At 45.3% G+C, this 22958-nt stretch overlaps 1 protein-coding gene across 1 annotated transcript in view; it reads left to right on the plus strand.

The window, feature by feature from the left end:
• Positions 1-6826: 6826 nt before the first annotated feature.
• The window catches only part of Adgrf5 (adhesion G protein-coupled receptor F5), a 99401-nt gene continuing 83269 nt past the window's right edge, over positions 6827-22958 (plus strand). The window contains exon 1 of the mRNA XM_029531248.1: positions 6827-7026. The gene's annotated coding sequence lies outside the window, so the exon portion shown is untranslated. The remainder of the gene's footprint in view (positions 7027-22958) is intronic.

Below are 22958 nucleotides of genomic sequence, written 5' to 3' on the forward strand. Positions count from 1 at the left end.
TTTATTCTATATTACAGAAGAGTTATCTGTATGCAGAAGAACAAAAGTATGCCACTTGCAGGAAAAATATATGGGATTGGAGGTCACGTTAAGTGAGAGAAGCCAGACTCAGAAAAACCAGCACCTATTTCTCCTATGTGTAATCTGGGCATGGGTCCATGGAGGCAGATCTACTAAGGAAAATTAGGTAGCAGGTTAAATGCTGATAATGAGGGGTAGCTATGACCAAAGGACATTATGTACATGTAATGACAATGCCACAGTGAAACCTATTTGTTGTTTTGAACAATAAATATGGGCCACTAATGAAAGAAAGAGCTGTGTCTTAGTCAGGGTTTCTATTCCTGTACAAACATCATGACCAAGAATCAAGTTGGGGAGGAAAGGGTTTATTCAGCTTACATTTCCATACTGCTGTTGATCACCAAAGGATACAGGACTGGAACTCAAGCAGGTCAGAAAGCAGGAGCTGATGCAGAAGCCATGGAGGGATGTTCTTTACTGGCTTGCTCAGTCCACTCTCTTATAGAACCCAAGACTACCAGCCCAGAGATGACACCACCCACAAGGGGCCCTCCCCCCTTGATCACTAATTGAGAAAATGCCTTACAACTGGATCTCATGGAGGCATTTCCCCAACTGAAGCTCCTTTCTCTGTGATAACTCCAGCTGTGTCAAGTTGACACAAAGCTATCCAGTACAAGCTGTAAGCATCCATAAGCTTTGCATTTAGGAAGAAAAGTCCAAGTAAGGTAGTAAGTAAGTAACTCTTGGCACTGTTAATTTTACTATTTGAATAGATGGGTTGTAAAGTCAAAGATCTAGAATGTAAGAGCCAAGGCCAGGGAGATAGCAGTTAACTGAATGTGTACTGGGTAAATATCATGGTCTCCTTTATTGATGGCTTTGCCACCAGCACTCGACAGCAGGACATATTTCAATAGCTGTCTTTGTGGCTAGAATTCCTATGGATTTTGTTTTTAAGAACCCCTGCCTGGCTAAAACGAATGTTCTTTCCTTATCAAGGTCATTAGTCCAAATCTAGACCTCTTTCTCCAGCTCTGTTTATGTTCTGTAGTCCCTCTTCAGGCTTCCCCTATATATCTGTCCCAGATGAAGCTCCCAGTGGTTCAGCCGATGGTTAGCACCATCGTGTGCCTTTGCTATGGACATATTTTTACCTATGTACAAATTGACTTCAATATGATATTTTGACCTGCACCTGTAGCACATCCTGATCAAAACCTCCTACTTCTTAACTTAAATTTTATATTTATCATTTGTGTGTGTGTGTGCAAACAATGCACACATGGAAGTTAGAGTACAGTTTGTGGGAATCAGTTCTCTCCTTCCACCATGTGGACTTTGTGCTTGAATTCAGTCAGGCTTGGTTTTTAATTTTTATTTTTTTTTAAGATTTATTTGTTATTATATCTAAGTACACTGTAGCTGTCTTCAGACACTCCAGAAGAGGGCATCAGATCTCATTTGGATGGTTGTGAGCCACCATGTAGTTGCTGGGGTTTGAACTCAGGACCTTCAGTTCAGAAGAGCAATCAGTGCTCTTAACCACTGAGCCATCTCTCCAGCCCCTTCCACACACCTCTTTTCTTCCCTTTCCAATTCTTAGTCATCACTATTGACCTTTGTCTTAGTTCCTTTTCTATTGTTGTGAAGAGACACCACACCAAGCAATTTACAAAAAAATAGCGTTTAATTGGGCTCTTACCTAGAGTTTCAGGGGGTGAGCTTATGAGTGTTGGGGAGCTTTGAAGCAGGCAGGGAGGCGTGGAGCTGTAGCAGTAGCTGAAAGCTTAAGTTTTATCCATGAGTTGGAGGCAAAGAACCAGAGGGATTGGGAATGGTGTAAGCTTTTGAAACCGCAAAAGCTCACCCCGAGTGGTACACCCCTCCAGCAAGGCTATACCTCAGAATCCTTCCCAAACAGTTCCAACAGTCAGGGACCAAGCATTGCCATATGTGAACCTGAGGGGGCATTCTTATTCAAACCACCACACCTTTGAGGAGAAATTTTCTCAACTTCCATGTGTGAAAAACAGAACATGTAAACTTTTCTTATTTTGGTTTATGACACAACATAAATATCTCTAGCTCTATCTATTTTACTGCAAATGTGCCAGTTTCAGTAGTGTGTGTGTGTGTGTGTGTGTGTGTGTGTGTGTGTGTGTAGGGGGGGGAGAACCACCAGTGTGTGTCATAGTCTGGTTTTCCTTATCCATTCTCCTGTTGCTGGTCACCTAGCCTGATTCCATATCCTAGTTGTTGTGATGTGTGCTGCAATAAGCAAGGGTACACAAGTGTCTGCCTTGCTGATTTGCCTGACTCTGTGTGTGTAACCGGGGGTGAACTAGCTGGATTACGTGCTGGATCTTCTTTGAGTTTTCCAAGAACTCAAACATTTCCCACAGTTGTACCAATTTCCATTCCACTGACAGCATATAAGAGTTCTGCATGTTCTATATGCTTACTCTCTCTTTTTCTCTCTTTCCTTCCTTCCTCCCCTCCCTCCCTCCATCTTTCCCTTTCTTCTTCCTTTCTTTTCTATTTTTTTCCCCTTTTGATAATAGTCAGTCTCACTGGGGTGAGATGTTATCTCATCAGACTTTTGATTGGCATCTTCTTAATGGCTAATGCCATATATATATATATTTTCACACATTGCTGGCTTTTGAGTTGACTTGATGCTCTTGCAGAGGACCTGGGTTCCACTCCTAGCACCTGCATGGCAGTTCACAAACATCTGTGACTCTTATCCCAGGGGATCCAATATCCTATTCTGGTCTCTGCAGGCAAAGACATACATTCAATAGTAACACTCATGCACATAAAATAAAACAGGGGTGGGGAAAGATCAGACTTTGTCACAACACCCTGAGGTGTCACTAGGAGATGGTAAGATGAGACCCTGTGCAGATTCTGGCTACATATCTAGTGGGTTGCAAGCCCTAGGGCTTGTGATACTTTCTAGCATCTAGCATTGCCAATCTCTGCCCTAGTGGAGTTTGCTGGAATCTTCTGCATGCCTGCACAAGAGGGACTCTTGAGGTATGGAGCCAGAGCTGTGGACATTGGGCCATTCTCTCCTTTCTCTGCTGTCACCTCAGCTCTCTGCATCTTACAAGGTTCCAGTCCATCTCTCGCTGATCTGCAGGCCTTGCCCGCAGTTGCTGACCTCAAAATGTCCCCATACACTTGCTGCTTTGGTTGTTCTCGGAGCCAATACAGGTGAGTGAGTGCTAGAGGTTCCAATTCAGCCACTTGTTCTCCTGTCATTCCACTTGGACAATCGTTATGCTTTGTCCATTCCCTGCTTTTATTTTCTATACCCAGGTGCCTTTGAAAACTAGTCAGACTATTTAAGGAAATGCCTGCCATTGGAAATTGTTAAAACAGCAAGCTGTTAGCACTGTCAACATCTGCCTTCTGTCCAAAGATCATTTTTCAAATTGGCAAAATCATAATTCTTACCTTATTATGAAATAAATACACAACGGAGGTTGCCTCTTTCTCATGAATGAAGGGGGGTGTTAGGTGCTAACGTCTGTCCCAAGAGACAGGATCAGGTACACTTACATGTAGATGATCAGAAAGGCTGGACTGCATTTGCTAATATAAGCACAAGTGGATAATACCCTATAACAACCCAAGATACAATGCTTGAGATACACATTTGTGCAGTGAACACATCAATTGCACTCCACCAGATAAAGTGAATTTCTATTTCTAAAATGAGAACCATTCACTGTACCACTAGTTTCTATAAGAATAATTATGCAATGACCAACAATAATAAAAAAAGGTAGGCTCTTATAGATTCACGGAGATTCCACTAAAAGATCATGTAGAATCCATTCAACGTTCTGTTGACAGGATGATCCTGTTTTGGCCTCCATTGCAGAGTCTTCCATTGCCTTTTCTGATGCTTCCCTTTCTGATGGGAAGGATACCCACTAACTAGGAGCCAAGCTGAGAGTTATAACACAAATAATTCACTGAATTATATATATGTGCACACTTATGGGGCTAGAGAGATGGCTCAGCATTCATAGGACTTGCTACTCCTCTAGAGAACCCAAGTTCAGGTCTTAGCATTCACACTGGCTGGCCCCCAACAGCTTGTAATTCCAGCTCCAGATCTGACCCTTGACCAACCCCTCTTCTGGCTTCTGCACCAAGGTCCCCAACATATGCACACACACACACACACACACACACACACACACAGAGAGAGAGAGAGAGAGAGAGAGAGAGAGAGAGAGAGAGAGACCTTTAAAATTGTCCAATTCTGAGCATAAAACTGGCTACTCAGAGAGCACTCGCGTTTATTCGTCTCTGCACATGCTGGTGCCGCTTGTACTTTAATCAGGCAACCTCCTGTGGATCGTCTCAGGCCAGAACAGCCTTTGTAAACAGACAATGTGAGCACTTGATTCTGGAGAGCCATGAGAAGGAACCCAAACACATACTTAGAAATTCCAGTGGTGACTGTCATGATGTGTTCTAAACCATACAATGACAAACGATCATCTGTGGCTTTAATAATGCCTCCAAGTCCAAGAAAAATCCAGGGACCAATGCTTTGCTCCAATGGCAGCCACGGTGGTGTGGTCCAGCACCTCCCTCTGCCTGCTGGAGAGAGGAAAGATGAAGGTGTCCAGCCAGAAGCAGAATCAAAAAGCCTGCCCCTGGTGGCTCAGGCCTTTAATCCCAGCACTCTGGAGGCAGAGGCAGGGAGATTTCTGAGTTCGAGGCCAGCTTGGTCTACAGAGTGAGTTCCAGGACAGCCAGGGTTACACAGAGAAACCCTGTCTAGAAACCCCACCCCCACCTCTTACCCCCCAAAAAAAGCCTGCCCTGACTCTGCCCCTGGGAAATGCTGGCCTGTGACAGTCCCTGACTTCCTGTCTCCTGTCTTGATGTTTTCTAAGCTTTTCTCAGCGGACACTTCTCCCTACTGTCACTTCTCCATCCTGCTGCCCTTCCTTTCCCTATTCGTCCCTCCCCCAGCCCCCCAACTCTCCCGTTTGCCNTTTCTCCCCCCCCCCCTTATCTCTTGATGCTTGCCTTCACCCTTACTAACTTTAATCCTTTCCTTCTAAGCACATAGAGACAGGCTTCCTGGCTTTGTACGGGAGATAATCAGAGTTCTCCAGGGAACAATACCAGAGACCAAGGTATCAGAGTCTGCTCTGGGAGCTGTGAGGGGTGAAGGACTCTGGAGAAAGAAATCCACATTCTGCATAGAATAATTCTCATAAGGGAAGAGAGGCAGGGAAGGAGGGACTAAGGGAGGAATAAACAGGGTACACAGAAGGGAGACCCGAGGTAAAGCGGGGGACATTGGTCTACGTCATGATGAAGTGTTTGGCTGATCTTCTTAAGGTAGTACGAAATTTTAATAATGCAGAGACTAATTCTTAGTGCACCGTGGAGACCATTTCCTCGGTCTCTCTGGAGAAACTTAGGTTCTCTCGAGGAGCAGCAACACTTTGAACCATGGAGCCATCTCTCTAGCCCCATATGCATAGATCCAAAACAAAACAAAGGTATTAATTACATGAATTATTTACATAGCAACATGGAGGGTGATTTCCCTGATAGCCTTGAGGAGACTGGGCTAGAGGAAGCCAAGGCGTTAGCAAGGAGTCGACTGGTGTGACTTTAACTGCCATTCTGTATCTCTTCACACTCAGGGTTGAGCATTTCTGTCCAGGTACCAGCTTCTAATATACTTCACATCACAAAGCAGATGAGGGGATTCTAAGCCTCTTGATGCCTTTTGAGGTCAACTCACTTAGAATTGCCACCATCTTTCTATAACTGGGACCAGCCTGATGGGTGACTCTGTAGTTATACTAAGCCCTGGGCTTACAAAGGCCGCCCTCTCTGTCCATGGCTGAATGCTCAAGGGCAGCCACCTTGAATTTTTTACACTTTTGAGTGGGTGTCTTTCCTTTTCAGCTTACAGTGAGCTTTACACGTTATATGGAGCAGTGGTTCGCAACCTCTCTAATGCTATGACCCTCATGTTGTGGTGACCCCTATCCATAAAATTTACATTTTTTTTTATAAAATTTATAACCATAATATTTTCATTGTTATTTCATAACTGAAATTTTGCTACTGTTATGAATTGCAATGTAAAAATCTGATATACAGGACATATATAGACACTTGTGAAAAAGTTGTTTGACTCCCAAAGGATTCAAAATCCAGGCAGAGGTTGAGAACCACTAATGAAGAGGACCCTGCTTGCAGCAATCTATGGATCACAGATCAATAATTCTTCAAGCCTTGGAACAAAATCGATAAATAAATAGTAGGAGATTTTTTTCCCCCAAGATTAATAACCAATATCACGAACCTTTCCAAAAACACAGCAGTTTGGGTCTCTCCTGATGGCAGGGAAATCCTCTTCCTGAGTCAGGGCCAGAAGCTAAGGGGAAGAGGACGAAGGCACCCTTAACTTTTGCAGAGTTAAACACTTGGGAGAAATTTCAGGAAGAAAGTACTCTGTTAAACATAAAGGTAACGGCTGTGAGTTCTCTGCCTGTTACCCGTTTCTCCTTATTTTCATGGCTCTTAGCATGTTTATCCTCTCCTCTTTCAGTGGCCGAAGGACAAGTTTAAATTTCTGATTCCCTCTGGGAAGCCTGCGAGAGGCAAGAGGCACCAAAGACAGGAAATCGTGTGGAGAGGATTTCTCATTTATTACAGTCCTCAGATTGCTTCCCTTCCCCAGCCTCCGCCTCCACCTCCAGCCACACGGTGCCTCCCAGTTTCTTCCTGCACTGAGGAACGGCCCACAGTTCACCTCTGGCCTGAGGTCTGGAAGCCCAGTGTGAGCCCGAGAGGATCTAAAGTCTCATCTACGGAAACTCTACCCTCCTCGGGTTGCCTGAATGAATGGGACACCCTTAAGTTTCGCCTTCACCTCAGAGGTCTGCGGGGAGATCGTCCACATAGAAGTAAATCTGAGGAGGCTGCCCACTGCTGAAGAGAAAGGTAGGTGCTCTTGTGGTCTTTTGTCTCCTTGGATGTAAGCCAAATTCCTCTAAGGCAGACAAGTGTCGGGTCTATGCAGCTCTACCCCACAGCTGCCTCTACTCAACTTCTGTGCCTTGTAGAGATCGGCTGGTTTACAAGATTGTGTGGGCAAACAGTGGCAGGCAGAGGGTATTATTGATTGTTTTGAGTTTGTTTGCCTTTGGCTAGAGAATAGCAACGGGCGTAAAGTGCATGAAACACAAAGTCTGGTTCTTGTTTTCTTTGGAGGGACATCTCATTAGAGATTATATGTTTTGGCTTCTGTGTGATGAAGGGGGAAATATTTGTGAGCTCACTTGCCTTTTCCCTACTGTGCAAACCTCGACCATGATTGTTCTAATCCACTTACAAGCTTTTGAGTTAGAAATATACCAAGGTGGCTAGAGAATACGGTAGCAGCAATACAGGCGTTTCTTATTTACATACCTGCGCGTTATAAATGAAAACCAACCCCCCCCCCCAAACAGAAAGGTTGTTCAGGGATCCGGTGGACATCTGTGTTGTTTTCTAGAACCTCCTTGCTTTCTCAGATTTCCTGAAATACACATCCAGTGATAGCAAGAAAGCCTGGCTTTACCCACGTTGTACGGAGAGCGTCTGCAGACATGACAAGGTTCCTTTACCTGGTCGCTTTTGCTGGATGTGAGTGGGGCTTCAAGATGATGCAGCTGAGACCCAGAGAAAGTCGAGGCAGATCCAGTTCACCGAGTTCTGACTGGCTGGGGTGTGCTTAAGCTTTACTGTTTCTCGGTGCCCTTATAACCAGCCTTTCTCTGAGGAGAAGCACTTGGACTGACTTCAAAGACTACCAGCCAACTTACTGAACACTTTCCCTAGCTTCTCTTATTGATTGATTGGCTGATTGATTGAGGGGTCATTGGGAACTTAGCTTTGGTATTGTTTTTCTCCATTCACCCCCCGAGTCTTGGGAAAAGGCCATCGCGATTTTGTAGTTCTCCTGAACTATGTCAACTGTGTACACCCTTGCTGCTTGAATTGCTGCTACCTAAGGGGCACCAGGGACCATTTGTGCCAGGCATCACTTAAGGGCTCCTTAGAAATGCAGACTCCCTCCAGCCCCAATCTCTTTGCCAGACTTACTGAATCTGTATATCATCCAGGCTGTGATAAGTTCTTGCAGGGTCCTGCCTTGGAGAGGGCAGATGACCCCAGTTCTACTTCATAATATCCTGCCAGCCTCACCTCTCAGGACTGTACTTTGTGCCCCTTCCCTTATCACGTGATCTCCCTGCTGCCCACCTATATCTGGCTGTGTTGCTCTCAGCCTGGATGCTCCCATTCAGCTTCTCCACAGTTACCCATTACAGCCTTAGTTTTACTCTTATGCCCCCCGCATTCAGTCTACCCTCACTGAGCACTCTGGGTCTCTGATCTTATGGCAGATGAAGTACCTGTTGCTATGGGATTTTCTCATCTGTGACTAGAGGCTGGTGTTCTATTTCTGAGTCCATAGCATTTGGCATGTCTGGGATATTGCTTGTATTCGATCAGCATTATCTAATTGAAGGAAGAAAGGAAGGAAGGAACAAATGAATGTGCGTACTAGCCGAATAATTTGAATTAACGACTAGAATGAGATGCGTAGTTAAAGTTTTCCGGGAAGATTTTTTTTTTCCCCTACTCTTTTGATCAGAGTCTTTATGGCTTCAGCTGTTTACGGAGCGTTTTGAGGATGTTCTACTGTGTGCCATGCGTTTTTTTGAAGTCCTCACATGTCTCTGGATAGGTAGCCTCTCTCATCAGGCACTTGCTAATCCCTGCTCTCTATTCTTCTCCACACTGAGTCAGAGACTCGCTTCTTCAGCAGAATGTACTGAACACCTCCCCACCATCAGGCAGCTCTGGCTGTGTGCTAGGAATGCGATGACAGACATAACAATGGGAGCTTAGGCAGAGGACCTTTCTCTCTTCTCTCCTACACTTCCCTAAAAGGGGGTGCGGGTGGGTGAGGATACGAGTATTAACACATGCAAATGAGGGCATTGGGAGTTTTGATCCAGTGCTTTTGGGCAGAAAAACTTGTACCAAATTCTGGGGTCTCTGGTTATAACATCTACACCCGTGGCTGTCTCCCCAGGGGACTTTGGGTCTATAACCTTCCACGAAGCCTTGATTTTATGCAGTGGTGAAGAGGGAAGCGGACAGAGGTCTTGGAGCCTCTGTTCTCACATTGGCCCATGATTGTTTTGAGAGAGTCTTATGTAGCCCAGGCTAGCCTTGAACTATGTGCTCAAGAGCTATGACCTTGAACTTTTGGTGCCTCTGTTTTCACCTCCAAGTCTTGGGCTTACAGGCCCGCCCTTATCATGCCCAGTTTATGCTGTATCAGGGATGGAACCCGGGGTTCATGCATGCTAAGGAGGCAAGCTAGCTACCCACTGAGCTGTATCCCCCACCTCTCTTGGTAATTTGAAGGGCAATGAGCTGCAGTTTTCTAAGGCAACGCCACCAAAACATCCTAAGGGAATCTGCCTTTAGCTCCAGCCATTTGACTTGCATATTGTCCTTTGTACCTTACTGAGGGCATGTGCATAGCAACCGCTCCAAGGGAGCTGCCAGGAAAACAATCCTTTCTATGTGCGCCCAGATCAACCGCTAGGCTTAGGAGGGCACAAGCTGCTCAGGCCTTCTCAAGTCTCTTCCCCTCCCTGTCTTTTAACCCTCCTTTTCTTGTTCCTCTAGCACACGAAGTTTCCAAATACATACTTCCTGGACATGCAGCCTTTCCTCTTCCTTCCTGCCGCGCACGCATCTTCATCTCTCACTGACTGTCCCTTTCCACGGCGGCCCTTCAGCTCATCTCCTAACCACTCAGATTTGCACTCAGGTCCATTAGTCATAAGCAACAGTGGTAGCCAGCAAAAGAATGATAACCTGCATGGGCCGGTTCTGATGGAGGGCCATGCATAGATTATGGCCGAAACCTCAGATTGTATGATACAGTATCCCCTCGTCCCCCTTCCTTTCCTTCTTCCCCCTCGTTCTTCTCATATTCTTCTACCACCCTTTTAGGAGACCGGGGTTCTTCCTGCGCAGGCAGGCTGGCACCCCATCTTACTCTTTAGATGAGGAGGGAGTAACTGTGAACTCTTTGTCCTCCTGGCTCTCTCCAAGTGCTGGGATTACTGGGGAGCAGCGCCTCACCCACCTCAACATTTCCCTTTGAATCAGAGCCTACTGTGGGGGTAAAAAGAGGCCAAGGCAGTTTTCTTGATTCCTCGTTTGTTTTGTCTATCAATAGGTAATTGTCCGTACCTTGCTAAATCCTGATTTTGTTTCTTAAAATATGTTCTAACGCACAAGGTGAAAAGATTACTTAGCTAACATATGTAACAAGTTGCTTGACTGACCTATGCCAGCAGAGCTGGGGAGATGGATCAGTGGGTAAAATGCTTGCCCCTCAGACTGGAGAGCCCCGTGTTTGTATCTCTATCACCTACATAACAGGAAGGTGTGGCAGGAATCTTGGTCCTGGCGGAGTGGGGATGGCTTCAGCACAGAGATGAGTGGATGTTTAGCGCTTGCTGTCCTCACAATCTAACCTACCCAGGGAGTTCCAGATTCAGTGAGGAGACCTTGTGTCGAAAAATAAGACTGAGCTGGGCAGTGGTGGCGCATACCTCTAATCCCAGCATTAAGGAGGCAGAGGCAGTCAGATCTCTGAGTTCGAGGCTAGCCTGGTCTACAGAGTGAGTTCCAGGACAGCCAGGGCTACACAGAGAAACCCTATCTCGAAAAATACTGAAAGAAAGAAAGAAAGAAAGAAAGAAAGAAAGAAAGAAAGAAAGAAAGAAAGAAAGGAAGGAAGAAAGAAGGAAAGAAAGAAAGAAAGAAAGAAAGAAAGAAAGAAAGAAAGAAAGAAAGACTGAAAGCTTTGGAGGCGGCACCCTGATGCCAACTTCCTGATATGTGAGCATGTAAATACACCCAGTCACAGCAAGGAAAAGCTTTAGCCCAGATCTTAAAAGAGACTAGGATGATGACATTGAGAAGAGGCTCATCCATAGAATAGTGGCAAGACGTGCAGGTATCTGAAAGAAGAGCTACATGTAGCATTCAATTACTTAAAAGGTCACTTGTGTGAAAAAGAGAAGGCCACCAGATGATGGAATAGAAGTTAAGGGTAAGTGGGGCATGGTGGCACATGCCTTTAATCCCAGCACTTGGGAGGCAGAGGCAGGCGGATTTCTGAGTTCAAGGCCAGCCTGGTCTATACAGAGAAACCATGTCTCGAAAAAAACAAAACAAACCAAAAAAAAAAAAAGAAGTTAAGGGTAAAAGATTGCAACTTGATTGGACAGGGAAGAGGGAGGCGGAGCTAAGAGTTTCAGAGGAGACAGAGACAGGGGACAGGTAGAGAGAAGAAAGGAAGCAGGAGGAGGAGGAAGATGATCCAGATTCGGAGTGGCTTTAAATAGGTAGCTATGAATATCATAAAAGGATGCAATAATTGGGATAACTTGCCTAATCTAGGTGGACAGCTTGTAACATTATCAATGTGCTCTGAAATTATTGTGTAGGCATCTTGCGAATTGAGAATTTATTGATATATAAATCTAACTAATTATAAGCTCCTAGAGTTTTTTGGTTTACTAGCTGAAGGGGATTTGTAATCACTAGCAGCAGGGGGCTGAGAAGGTACAAGTGGTGCTGAGACAGGCTGAGCTGGGAAGACCACCGGCCCACTGGGGCTAGCCAAGAGACGGCGAGACCACCAGGGCAGAGAGTAGCAGGGTATAGTGCGAGATGGTGCCATTTTTTAATATTTCCCACAACAGCAACTCAATATGCGGAAGGATTTACCCACCATCAGAAATGTCTAAAACTGGGTGAGTTGTCTTGTGGGGGTGGGGGACACCCTGTCCTGGGCAGCATTCCAGCACCCTAGGAGATCAGCGGTCAGGGTGTTCCCGAAGGGATGACCGAATGGGTGGGGTCTGAGCGATGACCTCCAAGGTCCCTTCCCACTCCTGAGAGTCTCATGATGTCAGTGCCCTAATCCAAGCCACCAGATAAAGAACTGAAAAAAACATCAGTAGCCTGGAATGACGTGAGCTGACTTTTCACTCTCTAGCCTTATTTTTTGGTTGCTATAATTTAAAAATAGGATCTTTGCAACAATAGATTAAGTCGGACTTCCAGGAAAAAGCGCAAAAATCGAAACAAGAACAAAGAAGAGGGGAAAAGTTCACCCCAACCGCTCTTGGGTCACTCTACAAGTTGATCATGGCTTGGTCCTTGGGTTGCAAACACATTCTTACTTGATGGCAAACTGCCGAGTTTGGAGACATTTTTAGTCAACACGAAAAGTGCAAATATCACAAGCCCCTTTTCTAGCTCTGAAACCAAAGGATTCCTGCAGGGATGTGTGTTCTTAGCCACTCAGAAATCTAAGTGACACATGCTGAGGCTTAATAGCTCCATGCCCCTCTGATGCTGTAAATTGGGTGCCTGACCTCTAAGGAGAAGGGAGAGCTGGCTGGAGCTGGCTGCCTGCTTCAACGTCAAAGTTCTCCAGCCTTCCACCTGCCTTTTCTTCTTGCAAAAAGGACCATATTGGTCACAGCCTCTGCCAGCTGACAACTTGGGGAATTTCTAGAGATAAAAGGATCAGTTTAAGGGGGCTCAGGCCTACCTAAAAATTCTAGACTAATACTGAATAGACTCAGAAGAACTGGCTATTCTTGCCGTCTGCTTAGGACCCTTCACATCCTTCTAAAGATGCTGGGCTGCACCACAGCGAGCCTTTGCTTCCTCCAGCCTCATAGCAAGATCCCAGAAGAAGGACAAAGAATGGCAACTGTGCTTTCTATAGAAGAGTACCAATGATACAAGAGTTTGTCAGGCAGAAACAGAGGCACAGTATATTTTATTCTGCAGGTTTAGCTAGGTTTGCTTTCTTGAAAATAATGGTCTTTAAAAAAAATCCCTTTGAAATATGATCAACAGTGAAGGGCCACATTATAGAACCTTCGAAGACCTATGTGTTTATTTTTAGATGCACTTTGGCTACATAACATAGCAAAGCAACTGTCTAATGTCCGAAGCACGGCCCTGGGAATTTCCTCTAACAAGGCCCTGTTTCCTTCCATTGTTGCAGTACAAAGGGCAGAGGGAGGCTTGAGCAGAGACCCCTGCTAGCCCCACCTAGAGGGAAACACGGAAGCTGTCGTTTCCCCCCTCAGTCAACTCCATGTGATCCTGCGTGCAGAGGGTCAAGACGGAGGTCGTCCTCCACTCTGGGCAAATGCAAATGAGAAGATAGGTCATCTAAAAATAATCTCAGACACTGCTGATGGCAATTTAAAAATAAAAAGGTCTGCTTTCTATTTGCAGCCAAGGCTAGACCCCCTCAGCAGTGCTGGGTGCTGGATTCGAACAGAGTTTTGAGACGGGAATGGTGTTTGAGGATGTAGGTTGCCTGTGTAACGAAGGGATTTTTAAGCCTATCACAGGAAAGTGAATATCGTAAGAGCACACACCACCCCAACATGCATGCATGGGTACTTGTCATTGCAAAAACCAGCTAGAGAACCACCCCGAATTTTATAGTTATTGTAGGCTTTGACATAGTGATCTTCAAGATAGATATAAAAGATCTCATGTCTTATTAGTTTGGAGATAAATAAACTAGTATATTATAAACTAGGCTTTGCTTAAGGTTTTACAATTTGATTTCACATTGCTAAATATTCCTTGTAAGTAGTTCTTATGAAAGTATTTAATATCCTGATTCCAATACTTTATTTTTACAACTACAGACAAAGAGGTGCAAGATGCCGAGAGGTGTGATGTCACCTGCTTCTAATCCCATCCCCCAACAGATAGGGCTTCTCTGTGTAGCTTTGGCTGTCCTGAAACTCAATCTATAGACCAGGCTAGTCTTGAACTCAGAGATCCACCTGCCTCTGGTTCCCTCGTGTTGGGAATAAAAGTATGCTGCACCATGCTTTTAATCTTAACACACCAGAGAGGCTGAGGCAGAAGTGTTTCTTCAAGTTCAAAGTGAGCCTTGGCTACACACAGAGTTCCAGGCTACCCCAAGCTACATGGTGAAATCTTCCCTCAGAACCTCCTGAAACCTGGGCTGTCCTGATACTTCAACGAAGTGGTGTGTTGGCCTTGCAAGCATGAGAACACCAGTTCAGTCCCTGGGACCCCTACAAAAAGATGGGTGAGGTGGAATCTTTATGGTCCAAGGGTTAGGAAAGCAAGGACAAGTTCATCTTTGAGGTTGTGCTGACTAGTTAAGCCTAGCCTACTTGGTGGACTCCAGGGAAATGACTCAAAAACCAAGATGGATAGCCTCTGAGAGCTGACAGGCAAACTTGCCCTCTGGCCACCCCACCACACATGCATGTTTATGCACACACATGCACACATCCATATACCCACACATTCAAATTCCAGAAAACAAACAAACAAACAAGCAAGCAGGGGGGGGGGGTCCCAGGGACTGAACTGGTGTTCTCATGCTTGCAAGGCCAACACACCACTTCGTTGAAGTATCAGGACAGCCCAGGTTTCAGGAGGTTCTGAGGGAAGATTTTAGCTTCCCTGTCCCTTATATTTTAATCCTTCCCTCTACACTCCGGAGGAAGGTCTAGACGGCTCTGTTTTAAGCTTCAGTGCCCTGGCTTGTGTGGGGGTCTCATGGGAGAGGAAAAGGTGGGTCTGTCTCAGGTCCACATGTAGCATTCCATGCCCGCCCTGCCCTGACTCCATCTGGGATCTTAATTCCAGTGGCTCAAGGCCCAGCCTCAGCCCCGGCACAATCAAAGGTCCAGGGAGCAGAGGGGACCTGGACGTACACACAGCAGCTCAGCCCAGGGCTAGGATATCTAGGCCTTGTCAGCAGGTGTCTATCCAGGCCCTTCCAGGTCGCCAAGATGCAGAAAAAATTGTTTGCTGGTCCCGTGGTGAGAATACAGGAATGCTTGTAAAAATGCCTTTCTGGGTTGTTTTGTTGGCCGAGTGTTTATTATCAGACACCCCTCAGGGGTTCACAGGGCAGGTTGTGAATGTCCATGTGCAGCCTGGGAATTTCCTTCCATAGAGGCAATGCTTCCTCTCTTTGTTGTTCCTCAGAGAACAAGTGGAGACATTACTAGAGATTCCTACTTAACCATCTCCTGCTGGTGCCCCGTGGCTCTTCCTAGCTGGGAAAAAAAAAAAAAAAAAACTACACTAGAAAGCAAAAGAAATTTATGCATTTCAGCACTATGTGTGCATCTGCAACATGCTAGTATCTATGCACGCATGCCTATGTGTGTGTGCATGCACATGTGATTGTGTGTGCATGCGCATGGGTCGATGGAGAAGAAATATGTAATAATACGTTGCAGAAAACAAATGCCCATTCACAGTTATATCCACTCACCATATCGTTGTTCAGACCTGATAAGAGTACTACTTTCTTTATCATAATATGCATTTCTATGAAAACTGCTGATTCAATTTCAATTCCTTCATTGATTCCCCCCCCCACACACACACACAGAGTGTACTTTTGACTAAAGCAGAGGCATGACAAATTGAAAGATCTTTTAGTTGGATAAGAATGATTTACTAAACATACTTCTGCAACATCACCAAGCACAAAAGAGATGCAGAAGTTCTAGAAAATTCTAGAGCATATGATATAAATATGTTCAGGCACACACTTTCATGCACAATGAGGGTGCAAAGAAATCACACAGTTGTCTGAACTAAGGATGGAAAGGACTAGGAGAAGGTTGTGAGTCCTCATCTTTGTTGAGACTCTTCTGTGCCCTCCAGAAACACTGACTGGGATTCTCTAAGTATCAGGACAAGTGAGCCAACCCCATACTCCCCCACCCCCCATTTCCACACATGCACACAAGCATACTTTTCTCTCCAGAGGGAGGTTTGGAGCATCCCCCACCCCCACCCCTGATCCCCAGTTCTAATCACAATCACAATTCTGACCATTTCCTCTCTGAGTTTCCATCTTGTTCATAAAGTAGATGGGACTAACCATGTGGCTGTCTGTCATGTTTCAATTTTCGCTCGGGGAGCATTTGAAGCATGCATCCTGCCCCTTGTTTATTCTCCGTTCGAAGCCCCGAGAGTGGTTTGCAGCATCACCTGAGGGAGAGGCATGGTGATTATGGAGGAAGCGGTGAAACCGTGTGTCGGTGGAGCTGCTTCTTTCTCCTAGGAAGAGAAAGAGTGGATACAGGTTCCCCCAAGGTCGGGTGGTGGATGGGATCCCACAGCCTCTGTTGGGCTGTCAACAGAAAGGTTGCGCATTGCTGTTTGTTTTAATAACCTTAATCTCTTTACAGTATTTGTGTGTGTGTGTGTGTGTGTGTTCATGTGTGTGGAGGCACACGTATGTGTAGGTGCACATGTGTATAGGTGCATGTGTGTGCATGCATGTGTGTGTAGGCACACATATGTGTAGTTGCATGTGTGATATAGGTGTGTGAATGTGTAGGTGCACGTGTGTGTATGCATGTGTATAGGTGCATGTGTGTGTAGGTGCATGTGTGTGTAGGTGTATGAATGTGTAGATACACACAGGTGTAAGTGCACACGTGTGCATGCATGTGTGTGTAGATGTACGTGTGTGTAGCTGCAAGTGCGTTTATGTACACTCATGTGAATGCATGTGGAGGCTATATAGCTTGATATTGAATTTCTCCCTCCATCTCTCTCCACCTTTCTTCGGAGACTGGAAATATCTATATTAGATTCTGCCACTGAACCTGGAGCTCACTGCAATTTAGCCACACGTCTAACCAGCCAGATATAATGGATTAACCTGTGTTTGTCTCCCAGCACTGGGTTTATAGGTGTGCACTACAACACCAGATGCTTACATAGTGTCTAGGGATCTGACCTTGACTCTCATATGTATGTAGTAATACCATACCAGCTGCCATACCACCCATACCAACCAACCATACCATCTCCCCAGCCCATAGTCTCCATTTTTGCAATATAGCAGTTCAAGAAAACTGTAAATAACCAAGGACCAGAAATGCTGAGCACGGTGAATACAGGTATGATAAGGTGTAGGTGGAGTGGTGGAAAAATGCAGGCTCCCAGGCTCCCTTCGCCTTTGAAATCAGACCCTGAGTGAAGGAGGGGAGGGGTCAGAGCAGGAGAGGTCACATTTTTCCAAGCAGCATTTTCTTGACCCTCAGAGTTGGTTGAATACTTCTTCATGTATAAGAACCATTTTCTAGAAAATATCCCACAACCTTGGTTTAGAAGACTGTTCACCATGGTGATGTAATGCGTCCTTCAGGGCAGATGTGATGTTAGCTTGTGAATTTGACATAACCTAGAGTCACCTGGGAAGAGAGACATGATAAAGGAGCATCTACACTGGGTTGGCCTATGAGCCTGGGTGTGGAAAAGTGCTTTTGTTACATTAGTTAATGTGGAAGGACTTGGCTCACTGTGGGTAGCACCATTCCCTAGGCAAGGGGTCCTGATTGTGTAGGAGTGGAGAAAGCAGGCTGAACACATTGCAGCTATGTAAACAAACACACAAGCATTTATTCCTCTCTGTTATTGACTGTAGGTATGGTATAACCAGCTGTAGACTGTAGCCCAGAAGTGTAAACTAAAACGAAATCTGTAGCCCAGGAGTGTAAATCCTTTCTTGCCTAAGTTCCCTGCCCCTGGCATGAATTTTTTATCCCATCAACAGAAATGAATCTTGACCAGTAGGTTCATGATTTGCACTCTAGGCTCACCATTTGCATCTCAGCACTTTTCTCTCTTGGAACACAAGATAATGTAGTGGCAAGAGCTAGGTTTGGGGTTCAGATTCTGCCTGAACTTTCTCAATATGTTTGATTTTTTTGTTTTTTAGTCTGTATAGTTTTTTGTTTGTTTGTTTGTTTGTTTGTTTTGTCTTAAGCTTGAAAAAGTTGTTTTGTTTTGTTTAACCAGTCTTCTTATTTGAAGTAGAAATGGTTACCTAATTTATACAATATTGAATGACATATTATGTTAAAAGGTTCATCAAAAGTGCTCGGTATACTCTTAAGATGAGAATTGTTCTCAAGAAGAGACAGGACTGGGCAGTAATGGCACACACTTTTAATCCCAGATCTCAGGAGGCAGAGGCAAATGGACTTCTGTATGTTCCAGGCCAGACAGTATAGTCTACAAGGAGAGTTCCCAGACAGCTAGGGATACATACAGAGAAATCCTGTCTCAAAAAAATTTAAAGGAGGAGGAGGAGGAGGAGGAAGAGAAGGAGACAGGAATCACCAATAACATCAAAACATCAGCAGCTCTTCAAGAGGAAATTCTATGACTTTAGGTTCTCTCTTAAAGCATTAAGACAATAGTCTGGGCTGGAGTTGTTATAACTTGGTGGTGGAATAAGTATGCAGCTTGCGAAAAGCTCTAGGTTTGATGCCTAATATGGAAGAAAAAATGAAGAACAAATGAAAAGAAAGAAAAACAGGAAAAAAGAAAACACTCCATACTCGATACAAAGTAGGCTCTCAAATCTGCTTAGCCAGTGAATGAACGCTTCTCACCTCAGTGGTGTGAGTACACATACTCAGAAAAGGGTAGGATTAAAAAGTAAATGTTTAACTGAAGCCAGACATGGTCGTGCAGGTTTGTGGTCTGAGCACATGGTGAGGACAAAGCTGAAGGGCTACTGAAAGTTGGAGGCCAACCTGGGCTACATACTGAGGCTATCTAAGAATATAGGAGGCTAGAGAGATGGAGTTAAGAGCAAATATTTCTTATTCTTACTTATTGTGATAGATTAGTCTTCAAAATTAAGACACATCCTCATTAAGGATTTGGATAATATTCCCAGTTGACTAAGATTGAATGGTTCCATTTTAGCCTCTAAAACTTGAACATCTGTAAACGCATATACTCACACATTCACGGAGATACATTAGTGATTCAAGGTGGTTATGTAGGTGGGATCTTAGCTATGGGCTTACACCACATTTAGAAGGAAACAGAGAAAGAGAAAGAGAAAACCAGTTAGTAACTTAGAAAGAACTAAGATGATCTGGAGAGCTAGAGGGAAGGGTGGGAAAGGAGAGAGAAAGAATACGAAATTTTACTGGGTATGTGGAGGTATCTAAGCAGAGAAGCATCTTAGGTCCTTTAGGCTCTTTCCTTGCTGGCAATGAGGCCTTAACACTAACCAGGCTCAGCTCTGAGTACTCACTGTGAATAATGCCATTTAATGACACAATTATACTACAGCCTCCATTTCACAAGTGAGAAAACTGAAGCAAAGGAGAGGTTAAGTAACTTGCTACACTTCCTGAGTTAATAAAGTGGTAAACCTTTTACCCCATGAAGCATGGCATCACAGCCCAAGTTCCTACTTCTTCCAGAGCTCTAACAATATGCTAGCTCAAGGATCATTCACACACATGAATGAACACCCACTTCTCTGGATCACATAATTCGAGGTGCTCACTTGAAAAGTGGGCAAATACTGACAGCGTAGGAATACTACAGGAAGCCAGAGAGCCTAAGAATAGATCTTTGCAAGGCAGTCTAGCTCCTCAGACAGAAGGAAGAAGGGGTGTGCACACGACCGGGGAGGGTCCCGGCAGTAATGACCTTGAACTGGCCCACAAAGGACAAGGGAAGGCAGCAGCACAATGGAAATGGTTTTCAGGCATTTATGTATAAAATACAAGGCATTCACGTATAAAATCATCATTTCATTACACCATAAATAACTTTAATTCTTGTCAGTTGTGTCTCAATAAAACTAGGTGGGATGGGTAAGGCATAGGAAAAGGCAAAGCTGGATGTGGGAACAGATGTTGTAATGACTAAGGGGATTCACCAGAGATGTGTGTGTGTGTGCACACACGTGTGTGTGTGTGTGCACACACGTGTGTGTGTGTGTGCGTGTGTGTGTGTGTGTGTGTGTGTGTGTGTTGAGGGAAAGGAGAAATGCTCCATGGATTGACCCAAGAGCTCATCTCACTGCCAGCGTTTTTTCTAAGGGCATCGGGAGGCTCCAGTTATCTCACCTAAGGCTAGAAACCAAGCATCCTTAGGATCTTCTCTGTATGAGAAACGATTGACTACGGTGATCCTCTGTCCCTCCGTAACTGTGTGACTACGGCGATCCTCTGTCCCTCCGTAACTGTGTGACTACGGTGATCTTCTGTCCCTCCATAACTATTAAATTTCCATGTAGAACCATGGGAGTTTAACAGAATGCTAGTTTCCAAGCCCCACTTCTGGTTTTAGATTCTAGAGTCTGGGGTAGGTCTTAGGATTTTGTAACCAGACCCCACCCAACCTGACACACGTACACACACACACAGCCTGATAGAATCCACCTTCAGACACACACACACACACAGAGCCTGATAGAATCCACCTTCTCTCACACACACACACATATACANACAGAGCCTGATAGAATCCACCTTCTCTCACACACACACACATATACACACACACAGCCTGATAGAATCCACCTTCAGACACACACACACACACACACACACACACAGCCTGATAGAATCCACCTTCACACACACACACACACACACACACACACAGCCTGATAGAATCCACCTTCAGACACACACACACACACACACACACACACTAGTGTGCACATTGAGCTCAGTGTCTTGAGTGTGAAGGCCAGGAATTCACCAAAATCACTTGGATCATTCTTGGGTCACACTAAAATTAGAAATGTCCTCTGAGGAAAATCACTAATTCTCTTCTCTTCTATAAACGCCTCTTTTATTTTTAAACATTTCTGTAATTTCATAAAACCCCAATCCAAATATCTCTGATATTCTGGCCCGTTTTGGTCTGTAAGTGGTCAAAATATGGTCACTTATAGGGTTCTTTGGAATTTTAAGAATTGGTCCTTTGAAACCTCTGTTTGCAAAGCAGGAAGCCAACTGTTGCCCAGAATAAACACTTGAATCGAGCAATGTGTTCCTTTGGAGGGCTTTCGTGGTGCCCCGTTTTAAGCAACCTTCCATAATCTAGAAGAGTTTGCAGTTGAGTCTTTATGGGATGGCCGGTGAGTGCAAAGACAGGTCTGTGAGTCTGAGTGTGGCCTGCCTGAACATCCTGCCTGCTGTTATTTCCTCCTGAGGAGATAAGGCAGGAAGAGGATAGGAAACCAAGCTCCCTGACAAGAAAGGGTTGGAAGGATGGATGGGAAGGAATTTGTGTGTTCCTTGCCTCCCCCATCCCCCATCCCTGCTCCTTTGTTTACAGGGTTGGGGGTAAGGGTGGAGCTAAAACCCACTGATGATGTCTGTGAGCTGCAGGCCAGGAGCTTGGCTACTACAGATGATCAGCTAAAATCTTAAGTTGATACTTCAGGTTTAAAAGGGAATTTAGAGCTTGTCAAGGCAGCTCAGTGGGTAAAGATACTTGCTACCAAAACTGTCTTAGCACAGTGGAATTAGAGAACCAAATCCCCAAAATGTTTGCCTCTGACCAAAAACGCTCAAGGGGGTGCCACTTTCAAAGCCCTTTGGCTAAGGAGGGAACTGGCGGTGGACATGTGGTGAATGCTGGGACTGGTTTTGTGTGCTTGCTGGGGTTAAGAATGTCCATCTTTCCCAAACATACAAGTTAAACGGAAAGACCATGTTTTCTCAAAGCAACCCTTGATAGGGAGCATTTCTGGTTCTCAAGATGCTTAATATGAGCTTGGAAGGAGAGCAAGCAGCTCTGGAGGGCCCCTTTCTGAGAGGCTCGGAGACACACACCAGGAGGCAGAGGCTTTGAGGAATGAAACTGTTTACTGTAGGTAAGAAAACACTAGCAGCGCTGGCCATGGGAGCTTCCTGCCTGAAATCCTGGCCCTTAGAAATGGGAGGACTAGAAATTCAAGGTCATCCTTGGCTACATAGCAAGTTTAATGCTAGCCCTGGGCTACAGGAGACCCTGACTTAGAGACAATTCACAAGAATAAGACACAAAGAGGCAGGCAGATTTCTGAGTTCGAGGCCAGCCTGGTATACAAAGTGAGTTCCAGGACAGTCAGGACTGTACAGAGAAACCCTGTCTCAAAAAAAAAAAAAGACACAAAGAGTCCTGAGTCAGTGGAACTGGCTACGTAGGCGTAATGGGTAAGAGGGAGGATTTCACAACAGGGAAGAAAGAGGGACCCATGCCACTACCACCAATACTCAGATGCACATACTCTCACAGTCCTCTAATGTCTTCTCCTCAGTTTTTGCTCAACAACTTACAGACGTTACCTGTTTACTTGTCTGCATTGCTTTTCCAGTAAGGATCCCATAGGGGGAAAGTGCCACTATGACAAGTTAGTGGAAGAGGTGTAGCAGCCATGTCGATAGGCTACTTGAAGCATGGAAAAAGTGCCCACCCAGCAGCTTTGGGCAAAAAGTGGCACGAAGGTAGGAGGGCGAGGAGAGGTGTCCTAAGAACTTGGCAAGATCCACGGCTGTGGGCAGAGGGCTCCCTCTGGCTCCGAAGCTGAGGAGAGTGATTTCCTGCGTGGCAGCTTGGCCAACGAGAAGAGGGGTGAATTCTGCCCTATCCCCTTCTGCCATGCTCCCTCACGCTTCCCAGGGTCAGCAGGGAAGAGGAGAGCCTGTCTCTGAGAGTAGCTTCATCCCTGTTGTGAGCAATGCCTTACTGAAGGTGTGATGACGCAGAGTACAGCACTGAGTGAGCATGACCCCAAAAGACAGAGATGGACCTGGAGGGGAAGCTGAGGGTGACCTGTACTACAGTTGCTATAGTTACTGCTGGCCCACTGCCTCGTGGATAGACCTCTACTGGGGCTAGTACTTTAGGCAGATGTGGTAGGAAAGAAGGAGAGATGGACTGGCATCAAGATGACCCAGTGCCTGTACCAAGCCTCTCAGACCTCTGTT

Source organism: Mus pahari, chromosome 18, assembly GCF_900095145.1.
Source record: "Mus pahari chromosome 18, PAHARI_EIJ_v1.1, whole genome shotgun sequence".
Classification (NCBI taxonomy): domain Eukaryota; kingdom Metazoa; phylum Chordata; class Mammalia; order Rodentia; family Muridae; genus Mus; species Mus pahari.